The sequence below is a fragment of the Eptatretus burgeri genome, chromosome 2 (assembly GCF_056783735.1).
Source record: "Eptatretus burgeri isolate ZD-2024b chromosome 2, Ebu_testis_v1, whole genome shotgun sequence".
NCBI lineage: Eukaryota > Metazoa > Chordata > Myxini > Myxiniformes > Myxinidae > Eptatretus > Eptatretus burgeri.
In genome coordinates, this window is record NC_140962.1 from 32,756,302 (window position 1) to 32,768,801 (window position 12,500).

Genomic DNA, 12,500 nt, shown 5'->3' on the forward strand with positions numbered 1-12,500 from the left:
AATCTCATAAATGAATCCATATAATCATAAGGATAAATTCCCTTACTTGTAAGAATTTTCTCTTTACTTTGAATTTCATTCCTTGTTTGAATTTCCTCTCTCGTAAGAATTCCTTCTTTAATCAGAATTTCATCTTTAATCTGAATTTCCTCTTTAGTTCGAATTTTCTTTATAATTAGAATTTCATCTTCAGTTAGAATTTCCTCTTTACTTTGAATTCTCTCTTTAATCTGAATTTCCTCTTGAGTGAGAATTTCCTCTTTTGGAAAGAATGAATTAAGATTTGGAAAAGAGTCCGTGGAGCTTAGATTTGATGCGAGGTAGGCTAGTGGTGTTCCCATAAACTTGTAAGAATCTAAAAACCTAATACGAGTTAAAGGTTTTGTGAATATCATTTTTGAAAATGAAATATACTTTTGACTTGTGTTTGTTATAGCAGAAATATTCCCTGGTGTTTTTGAAAGTTCATTTATAAATAGATGTGTATCATAGTTGGCGCTGTTGTGAAGAAAGACTGGAATAAAAGAAGGTAATTTATAATTAAGATTACAACAGGAATGAGCGGGACCTCTATATTTACCAGTAAGATGACAATGGTCTCTAACTTTAAACTCCTTAATTTCCCCCTCACAAATATGACAGATATTGTTCATTCTAAATTCTAATTTTTCTTCTTTGGTTAATTTCATCGGTTCATTTGTTTCTTTCATTAATTTAGTGAGTCTTATACAATCCTTTTCTAATCGTTTTACAAACTCTTGTGAAGCATTTTTTCCACGATAATGTTCAAGTTTGTTATACTTTTCTCCAACAGATGATTTGATATAATAACAAAAACCACAAGGAATATGTTTTTGATATTTATTTGTATATGGTTCTTTTGGATTAGGAGAAGCAGTATTTATCTTTTTAAGGATACATTCAAAATCAGCGTATATCACAAATGGGTGCATGATAGATTTATTATAATCTTCAAAATAAATCTTTTCACCAGGTTTAGGCATTGTAATTACAGCTGATTTATGATTACTACAATATTTTGAATGTTGTTCTAATCGTTCTTTTGTATGAAATGAATTAAGACATCGCTTACAAGGATATATTTTGTTTGCTGTTCTGAATACCTGAGAAGAGATTAATCTTGATAAATTATTGATGTATGTGTAATGTGAATTCTTTCCAACACTAAAATATAAAAGGTCAATGTGTGTTTCTTCATTTTTATAGTTGTTTGAAATTTTTAATATTTGAACTTTGTTTGTATCCGTTAATCCATATACATTAATAGAAAGATTATTCTTTTTCTCAAATTTAGGAATATCTGTTAATGGCATTGGGAATTTAAAATCTTTAATGTCTAAGGTATTCTCATATTTCATATATTGTTTTACTCTTTCTGAATTACATTTTGGTGGATGTAAGTGAGCAAGAACAGACCAGAGAAAACATTTATTATCATTGTTCTTAATATTAACAACTGCCTTCTTTAGTTTTATTTCTTTTGGTAATTCAATATAAGAAGAAGCTTTAAGAGGGTTTGATTTTAGAATGTGTATATCTAAAAAGATGATTTTTTTAATATTGAATCCACTTCCTACCACTGTATTATCAACATCCTCCTCTTGTCTTGATAGTTCTTCATAAATCCCACTATTCAAAAAATCTTGAAATGATGTTATAAAATGAAGATCTGTTCTCATATAAGGAGTTTGTTCTTCATCTTGTCTTTTCATATTCATTTTCACTCCCATATAAAACTTTAAAGTTTTTATTTCTTTTAATGTCTTTTTAATAAATTTTTCAACATCGGGTTTCACTATTTCAATTGATTCAGCTATTGATGATGGGCCCGGTTCTCCAAATTGAAAAATCCTTATTTTTATATGCCCTTTAAATGCCTCATCAGTGTTTTTAATATAATAGTCTCCCTTTACTTTAAACTCATTTTTCTTGTGTTTTTGTGATTGAAGATGTTGATTATAACTACTCTTCAAAACATCCTTTGAACAGATATCACAATGTTTTCTTTCCAACTCAAGAGGAGATATTTGATGAAATAGATTAAATGTGTGTTTGTTGGTTCGGAGGTGTTTTCTATAATGTTTATATTCGTGATTACAAACATCGCAGTACGTTGTATTCACCATATTTATAGAATAAAACTTTGCTTAAACTAAAATTTTCTTGATGAAAATTTCGTTTAATTTATAGGTGAATCTGTGCTTAAAAACATTTTATCCTCCAACTTTTTCACTTAATAAATACAATGTTTCAAGACACAAAAGACAAGTTTCAATCAATCTCTTCATCTGTTAAAGATACTGAGAAATATGTCAAGGATGTAAAATTGAACAAAGATAAATATAACAACTATTGGATAAAAACTATTATGGTAAATAATATGAGTTCTTCAATTTCCTTCAGTGGAAGGGCTTTTAGTATACCTGGTAGAACATCAATTAAAGTATCTCTAACAAAAGTTTCTCCTCTCCTTCTAGTAATATATTCAAAACTAGAAAAAGCAATGAAACAAGAAAAAGTATCAAAGAACAAAAACCTTATGGATGAAGCTTTAGAAAGAAAAGATAAGACCATCTGTAATATGCAAGGAGAAATTTGTATTTTTTTCAACAACCCTAAAGATGTAAACCTTAATGAAATAAGGGATGTTAATATATCAGGTGAAATGACATTTCTGCTCAATAGTAGTTAACGATAATTTTAAAATTACCTTTAATATAAAAAATGTTGTCGTTGAATCTGATAATGAAAAAAGTATATCGATATCGATGGTAATATACAACTGAAAGTATAGATGAATTTCAGTTTAAGTAAAGTTTTACTTTATAAATATGCTAGACTTTCCTGATTCTCCATATGACAAATTTGAGAATTGTCCTGCGTGTGAAAGACAGGGATTAAACACAGAGTCAAAAGCCTATAAACAATGTATATTCTGTGATTATCTTCTAATTAATGATAATAAAAAATATAAAAAGGAAAATAATTCTTTTAGATTTACACCAAAAATGAATTACTTTACAAGATTGATTAGAGAAATGAATGTAAAGTATGAGGATGATAACACACCTTTCCTTACAAGGGAAGAAACTGAACGTATAAGAGAAATGTTCAAAGGATTGTTGTTGTATATTATTCATGGATGTAATTTTCAGGGAAATATCAACACAAGATATTGTATAAATAAAATAATGGATTATCTTGAAATTAAACCTGAACTTAGGATAAAATATAGAGTTTCTAAAAAAGCCAATAATAAATTAAATAACCTGTTTTTCAAATATATAAATGAATGATTTTTTACCTATTTGGGAAAATAAGATAAAATTTAACAACCATAAAAATCTCCCAAATTCATTAAGATGTCTCATAGTTGGTTCAAGTGGATGTGGAAAAACCTGCTTACTTTTAAAAATGCTCCTCACTCCCAACTTTTTAGATTATGATAATTTAATAATTTTCACAAAGTCGAAGTTTTCAACCAGAGTATCAACTACTCTCACAAGGTTTTAATGCTGGTCTTCAAAAAGAAGATATAATAGGTTTATTTAAACGTCAAAAAAACCTAAATGATTATAACATTGAAGATATAATTCAACTATTTTGTGATACACAGAGATGTAAAAAGAAATCAAATCTTATAACTTGTATTCTTAGTGATAATACGGATGATATACCGTCTCCCCAAGATTTGGATAAATCAAAAAAGAACCTCGTTATCTTTGATGATTGTGTTAATGAGAGAAACCAAACGGTAATGGACAGCTACTACACAAGAGGGAGACATTCTTCTTGTAATTGTATTTATCTTAGTCAATCGTACTTTCAACTTCCTCGCTGCTCCATCAGAAACAATGCTAATACTTTTATTTTATTCAAGTTAAATTCAATAGATATCAATAATTTTTGGAGAGATAATTGTTCTACATTATGTAGTAAAAAGAAATTTGAGGATTATATGAAGCACAATATAACTGAAAAATATAAATATATTGTTGTGAAACAAGATGAGATATTAAGGGATATATTTTTTGTTTTATAAACAATTACATATATAAATGACAACTATTATTATAAATCTTGTGGGTAAATCTGCTTCTGGAAAAAACTTTCATAAATCAAGGTTCTTGTGTAGTACAAATGAGAATATTGTAAATTTACTTAAAAAACACCCCGTGATACGCATTGTATCAACAACAACTAGAGCAATAAGACCTGGAGAAGTAAAAGGTGAAGATTATCACTATATTTCAGTGGAGGAACATATGCGATTGAGGAATGAAGGACAAATATTTGAGGAGGTTTCTCTTGGTACAACAAAATATTCACATTGTAAGAGTGAGTTAAAGAAACTAAAATCTGGTGGTGTTGGGATATTAGAAACTAATCCAGAAGGAACGAGACAAATTATTAAATATCTGAGCGGAGTGAAGATTTTATCATTCGGTTTTGATGTTGATGAAGAAACTCAACACAAACGTATGAAAAGTAGAGATGCAAGGATTAGTGAAGAAGAAATTACAACTCGCATTAATGTTAATAAAGAATTTGATGAAATATTTAAAGAAAAGGATTTATTTGAACACATCTACTTGAATGATGAAGAAAAGGAAAATTTCCTGTTGATCTTTACAATTCATTAAATGATATTTTACAATAAATAAATGGATACAAAAGAAAGAGCAAGAAGATTTAAGGAACATCAAGAGTTGGTTTCAAAAGTTGTAAAACAACAGGAAGACATAAAGAAGAAACGCAGACAGAAACTAACGGGCGAAGAAGCATTTGAAAAAACAAGAGAAATTTTTTAAACCACTTTTAAAAACTTCCCAAGAAAAATGAAAGATGTTTCCACAGTTCCCACAGTAGAATATACTCCTAGAAAGCTTCAAATGTTAAAAGATTTCAGTCAAATGACGGAGGAAGAATTAGAGCATTTAGGAGAATTAGAATATGATGATGAAGGTTTATTTCAACAACTGGAATAGATTAATCAACCCCTGATTATATTGTGAATGCTGTTCAAAACAATGAATATTCAGCGGATTCAAAAACCAAAGCAGGACTCATTCCAACAGAACAACCAGCAATATTTCATCTTGTTCAAGAAAAGGTATTGATATTTAATGATGAATTAAGGTTCTTAAGTTCTGCTCAACCCCCTGTTAAACTAACTCCGAGATTAATGTTTCTTCTCACAAAAGATGGAAGACAAGGTTCAACTGTGAGGGATGAATCAAAGTATATTGATAAACCATTGGATATGGAAAATAATGATGATAGAGTATATATTGATTTGCTGAACACTCTAAATTATAAGGTTATTCTTTCTGGTAAAAGTAGGAAGAATGAGAAGGAGAAACACATTATTCAGGCTTTAAGTATCCTTGGTTCAGGTATTAGTTTTCTTCCAAATGACCCATCGCAATTAGTTAATAGACTGTTATTGTTGTTTGGCAGTAAGAAGGCTGGAAATAACAATTGTTTTAATGAAGCATCAGCCATTTTAGACCAGTTGATGAACATGAAAATAATTAATAAATCTCAATATAAAGACATTTTATCTCATATTAAATAAGATGAGAAGCACAATCCTGAGTTTTAATTTCACAACAAGCGACCACACATCTTCATTCCCATACCCACTACAACTTGACACAACAAAAGAATATGAGGCATCTTTATTGTCCATGGAGACTTATAATACCTTATTTAATATAACCGAGAAAAATGACAAGTTTAGTTATAATCCGGGAAGTGGATACAAAACGATAACAGTCTCACCTGAGCATACGAGATTTCTCAAATATCTTCCGAAATTGCTCGCCTTATGAAAGAACAGGGTGATGAACCAAAAATATTGTTATAAACATTCAAAAACATACTTCAAAAATCAACGATTAAAGTTAAAAATAACTACAAGGTTGATTTCACAATTGATAATTCATTTAGAGAGTTATTAGGTTTCTCCTCAAAAAGATTGAAACTAATGGGACGTTTTACAATGATAATGTCATTCAAATATCCTCAGGAATAAATTCGGTGTTAATTCACTGTGATTTGATTGATGGTGCTTATAATGATGGATTAAAAACAAATACAATATTTTCATTCAGCGCATACTCAACCCCAATTGGTTATAAATTCAATATGGAGCCTAAAAATTTGGTTTATCTACCTGTGTCAGGAAAACCATACACAGAGTAAATTTTAGGATAACCGACCAAGATAATCGTGTGATCTCTTTTAATGGAGAAGTTATATCCATCAGAATTCACCTACGTGAAGTTTTTCAATAAATAAATACGATGGTTATTGTGAGGAAGCACGAGTTGGGAAAATATAAAATAATTACAGGGGATGGGATGTTCCTTTCCCCGTACTACAAGGGTGAAGGTATGTATCTTGGTAGAGGATACTATAAACCTAAGAGACAAAGGGGTGTCGGACATCAATTTAGAGGAGATGGGATAATTGATACTCTCATGGGTATTGGTTCAACTATTCTTAAACATAAAGACCTAATTGGTTCAACTGCTTCTGCTGTGGGAAATGTAGCAGGTGCTGTAAAGAGTATAAAAGATGCTCAGAAAGAATCTCATAAATTACAAGCAATAAAAGAAATTAAGAAAGGTAAAACTCAGTTGTCCCCCCAAGAACGACAGAAAATAATTCAAATACTTGGATCAGGGTTTCAAAAGTTTTAACATCTTTTTTCCTAAATAAATACAAGTATGGAAGCAATTGATAGTATCTATGATTTGGATGATACTATTATTATCTCAAACTCCACTAAAAAGAAGATTACTTCAAGGTAAATGCAATAACTGGAACAGACTGGAATACAAATGGTACAAAAAGTTTTGAAATAAATAATCAACAAACCTATTTGAATCTCTCCGAAAGTTTCTTGTTGTGTAAATTTAAATTCACTAAGGCTGGGAATAACACAAACGCTACACTTGTAAATGATTTCTTCTGGAAAATGTTTGATAGTGTGCGATTGTATATTGGAACACAAGAAGTTGAAGCGGTTGATTATGTCTCTGCTGTATCTGAAATGATGAAATTTACACTCTATACATTCAGTGATAGAATGGGAAAGGGGTCTGTCGAAGGTTTTATTCCTGATATGTCAACGGGAACAAACACAGACCCTGGGTATACTCAAAGGAAAGGAATGTATAATGATGATACAAAAGCAGAAAATAGTTTTACTGTGGCAGTTCCTCTTAAAGGTATATTTGGATTTTGTGATTATGATAAAGTTCTGTATGGTCTTAAAATTAGATTTCAACTACAAAGGAATGATAATGAAAATAGATTGCTTTTTGGTGTTGGTAATGCTTTTGGTGATCAGAATAAATTTGTAATTGAGGAGATGAGTTGGTATATCAGTGAATATACTCCTAATCTTAAAACAGAAGAGATGTTGAATCGAAGACTTAACTCAAAAAAACCACTCAGTGTATCATACCTCAAAAGAAGATGTCAACACGTTAAACTCAATCAAACTACTTACACGTGGAATTTGGGTGTTCTGGAAGGAAAGCCACGATATCTGTGGATGATTTTTAAAAAGCCAGATGGTGATACTGCGACTGATAAGAATAATGCATTGAGTGATAATGCTAAGGTGAAACAACTTCGCGTTTCTCTAGATGGAACATTTTATCCACGAGATAGATTGGAAATTAATTGGGAAAAAATGATTTTGCTGAAGCATACAAGTCTTACCAAAAGGTGTGTGAAAGTAATGGAAATAAAGAACCTATTTTGGATATGACAGCATTTAAAAGTTTGTATACAATCTATACGTTTGACCTGAGCGCTCAAAAAGAAACTATAAAGTCTAATCGAGTGGATACTTCCCTATACATTGAAAGAGGAGAGAGTGAAGAAGTTGATACATATTGTTTGCTTTTGGAAGAAACAGAATTGCAGATTAATACAGATAATGGTGTGATGATTAGTCTCACATAATTTTTTGTTAAATAAATGAGTGGCAAAGTACCAACTGGGGTATATGTTAATCAAATCAATCTTCATAAACTATCATCTTGTGTTCAAAATCAAAAGCCTTGTACGATTAACGTTAATACAATTCAGAGAAAAGGAGCAGTAAGAATTGATGTTTTGCTCACAAGAGAACAGGTTAAAATCTTGAATGACACTGGCTCACTTAAAATTAAAATGACAAAACCAATGTTGAAAAATATTCAATAAGAGAGACGAGTGGAGGATTTCTCCCATTTCTAATTCCTTTATTTGCTGGTTTAAGTGCGGTTGGAGCATTGACGGGTGGTATTTCAACAGCGGTCAAAACTGCCAACGAAAGGAAGGCTCAACTCCAGGCTCAAAAAGAATTGGAAAGACATAACAAAGAGTTGGAGAAACAAATTAGTGGAAGTGGTGTAATTGTAGATTTTGCTGAAAAACTTGAAGGTCTGCCTGATAAAGCGAGATTGTTAGTTGGAGATATGCTTTCTTCTATAGCACAAGCAGGTGTAAAATTAACGAAAAGAGGTAATGGATTATATCTTTCTAATAAATAAATGAGCATTGATGAGTGGTTGAAAGAATTTGGAAAGAATACAACATCAAATTTACAACTTGCCAAATATTGTAAGAAATTAAAAATTCATAATGTGGTTATTTGTATGAGAGATGAATTAACAAATGTGTCAAAACATACAAAGAATATTATTATGAACTTAGAAGATAATGATGGGAACGATTCTCATTGGGTTTGTATTTTTAATAGTCAAGACAAATATTATTTTGATAGTTTTGGTCTTCCACCACCTGTTGAAGTCATAAAATTCTTACAGAATGGTGTTTATCAAACATTTCAAGTCCAAGAATTAAATTCCAAGTGTTGTGGTCAATTATGTCTATATGTGTTATTTCAACTCAACAAAAATAAAAAATTTTATGATATTATTTTTAATCTAATATAAATGACTTATGTTGGTAAAGATGGTTCTATCTTTGGTGTATCTCAAGAACTGGATATTGATTTATCAAATTATTACACAAAGGCACAGGCTGAACGATATAAATATAATATAAACAAAAATATTAACATGAAAAATGCTTATAAATTAAAAAATTATCCAAGCCCGACTGACGCGAATGACTTGGTGAGATTAAGCGATTTATCACAATATATATACTTAAATAAAACGGCTGTGTATTCTAAAGATACAGAAGTGTTGATATTATCTCCAGGTCATACAGAATTCACAGTTCGAATTAAAATAAATTTTTATAAAGAAGGGCGTATCGTTTGTATGAGAATAGAACAATGGGGGTATGATATGAATGATTTAGGGTATAATTGGTCATTTAAAATTAACCTCGAAGACCTGGAACAATTAAATCAGTCTCGTAAGGAAGAATATTATCCACTTGGTATCGAGAATGAGTTTTGTGGAGCCACGATTAGTAAACAACAAATAAAAAGAATTTAATAAGGGTAAATATAATAATGGTTTTGCCCTTGTTTATCTCATGAAAACAGAAAAAACAGGATTATATATAATAAGTAAGGAAATACAAAATGATTTAACTATGGGAAGATGGGGAGGTGTTTCGTGCCATAATATTATTCTATCATATATTTCTAATACATAAATGACAGCAAGAAGGCTTCAAGAAAATTATCATTTCTGTGTTCAAGCATACCTTCAAGAAAAGGGTATTCGGTATTTTAATAAATATGTTCTACAACATAAGAATGAGGTATTTTCAATAAAAGATTGGCATTATGCTGATGTTGATAAACCGACAACTTTAGATTTAATTAGAATGTTAAATAATGAAAAAATTATAAGGTTAAGAAAAGGTAAGGCTCTTTTAGAAATTCAAAAGAAATTTTATTGGTATCCTGTTGTAAAAAATTATTTTGGATACAGGAATAACAAGAAATCCTGATGAATATATGTATAATATTCTATGGGGTGTAAACGATTCAAGTATAGTAAGGGATGAGGAAGGAGTTGAAGAAGAGAGGGAAGAGGAGGAAAAGGAGGAGGAGGAGAGAGAGAAGGAGGAAAGAGAGAAGAGAGAGAGGGAGGAAAGAGAGAGAATGAATAAATATCAAAATATGGAAACCAGTGAGATTCAAAAAAGAATAGAGGTATTAAAGAAATTAACTTATCTCACCAGGGAGGAATACAAAGAATTAAAAAGTCTATTTGCAATACTTTCGACAAGACTATCGACATCGAGAAGACATGTATTTTAATTCAAGTTTTTTCTTAAATAAATGGAGGAGAGAGTGAAGGCATTTCTAAGGATTCTTTATGTTTTAAAAATTAAGATTCAAATGTGCATGTTGGAAACTAAAAAGGTTTTTACACTCTGCAGAAATTTTTCTCATAAATAAATGAGTTATTGTCTCAAATGTAAAAAGAAAACTAATACTAAAAATATTTCATATATTAAAAGTAAAAATAACAGGGTTATACAAAAAGGTATATGTTCGGTGTGTGGTTCAAAAAATCAATTTATCTCCAAACACAAACTCGGAGGAGATATACAAAAGTTTTTAACAGGAAGTAAATTTACAACTACTGGAATACCAGGGAATTACATCTTCCAGGGTATTCTTTCTGTGGTCCAGGCACAAACTTGGATAAAAGATTAGATGAGGCAGACAATCCTAAATCCTGGAGTAAACCAATCAATAGAGTTGATGAAGTGTGCATGAGACACGATATTGATTATAGGAATACCACAACGTTGGAAGAAAAGCATGAAGCCGATAGAGAAATGTTATATAATTTGTCTCTGATACAAAATCCAACCTTGAGAGAAAAAGTTGATAGGTTCATCGTGAAGAAGATGATTAGTGCTAAATTGAAACTTGGACTTGGAAATTCAAAAAACTTATAGGCTCTAATGATGCCATTAAGACTGAAGAGCAATTAGCTGATGAATTACATAAACCAATATTCACAAAGTTTCAGAGAAGGAAAGTTTATTCCAAGGAAGTTGATTATATCTGGTCTGCTGATTTGATTGAACTCAATAATGATAAGGGGTACAAGTATGCTTTAACCGTTATTGATTTGAGGAGTAGATATGCGTGGGTTGTCCCTTTAAAAAACAAAACAGGTAATACTCTTGTGTTAGCTTTTCAACAGATATTTAATAAAAGTAAGAGAAAACCTAAGAAATTGTGGACTGATGAGGGTAGAGAGTTTTATAACAAGACATTTATGAATTTTTTAAAAAATAACAGTATTACATTATACAGTACCTTTAATGAAGGGAAGGCAGTTGTTGTTGAACGTTTTAATCGTACCTTAAAAGAGAGACTATATAAAAATTCACACAACTCGGTTCACAACAATGGTTATCTTTTATTCAGGATATTGTGGATAAGTATAATGACACGATTCACACGTCAACGAATATGAAGCCATCAGAAACATTTACAAAATTAAAATATGAAAAAGAGATTAATGTCAGAAAACCTAAGTTCAAAGTTGGTGATATCGTAAGAATATATAGGTGGAAATCTCATTTTGAAAAGGGTTTTACTGAACGATGGACGAAAGAACTTTTTAAAATTGTTGATGTAATAGATACAGTTCCTTGGACTTATAAAATATATGATTTGGAAGGGGAAGAGATTTTAGGTTCATTTTATTCACAGGAATTACAAAAGACAAAACTAAGCATATAATACACCTTTGTGGACACTAGAGGGACAAGTCCGAGGTGTATAACAGTATATAATGTGTGTCAAGGGGGACGTTCTTAGATCTGTGAACCCCAAACACAGAATCCTCAACTGAATAGTCAAGGCTTAACTTTTGTTTGTGTGTGTGTGTGCAATGGGAGCAATAGGTTGGCGCTTCACTCCCTCCTACTATACACCGTTGTGGACACTCGAGGGCCAAGTCCGAGGTGTATAACAGTATATAATGTGTGTCAAGGGGGACGTTCTTAGATCTGTGAACCCCAAACACAGAATCCTCAACTGAATAGTCAAGGCTTAACTTTTGTTTGTTGATGTGTATGTGTGTGTGTCCCAACCCTCACATTCAAAATCTCAACCCCAACCCTCACATTCAAAATCTCAACCCCAACTCAATCCTCACCCAACACAATGTCTTTTTCAAAATGAGATTTCCACCTATATATATATATTTTTACGTTTTTTTTTTTCTTCTTCCAATTCTGTCTTTTAAGGCTTTCAGGTTTGATGACGTAGAAAGAGGGAGTAAGCCTGCACTTTCTTCCCAGAACCAACAATGTATATTTTTTGTTTTTTTTCTCTTCTTCCAATTCTGTCTTTTAAGGCTTTCAGGTTTGATGACGTAGAAAGAGGGAGTAAGCCTGCACTTTCTTCCCAGAACTTTCTTGATCTTGCTCCCATCAAGCACCATCCGACAAAGAACTACATCGATAGGTTTAGATCCCAAAGAGTGATAGCAACTCCAAAAGTCTCCAAAATATAAATAAAT

General features: G+C 31.0%; 1 protein-coding gene and 1 long non-coding RNA gene across 5 annotated transcripts in view; one reads left to right on the plus strand and one right to left on the minus strand.

Moving 5' to 3' along the window:
* LOC147031760 (rho guanine nucleotide exchange factor 25-like) overlaps nucleotides 1-12,500 on the plus strand; it is a 266,797-nt gene that overhangs the window by 160,960 nt on the left and 93,337 nt on the right. The gene's annotated exons all lie outside the window — the stretch shown is intronic.
* The window catches only part of LOC147031761 (uncharacterized), a 2,817-nt gene continuing 1,687 nt past the window's right edge, over nucleotides 11,371-12,500 (minus strand). The window contains exon 2 of the long non-coding RNA XR_015054136.1: nucleotides 11,371-12,500. This exon is cut by the window's right edge and continues 990 nt beyond it. This is a non-coding gene — a long non-coding RNA (uncharacterized LOC147031761).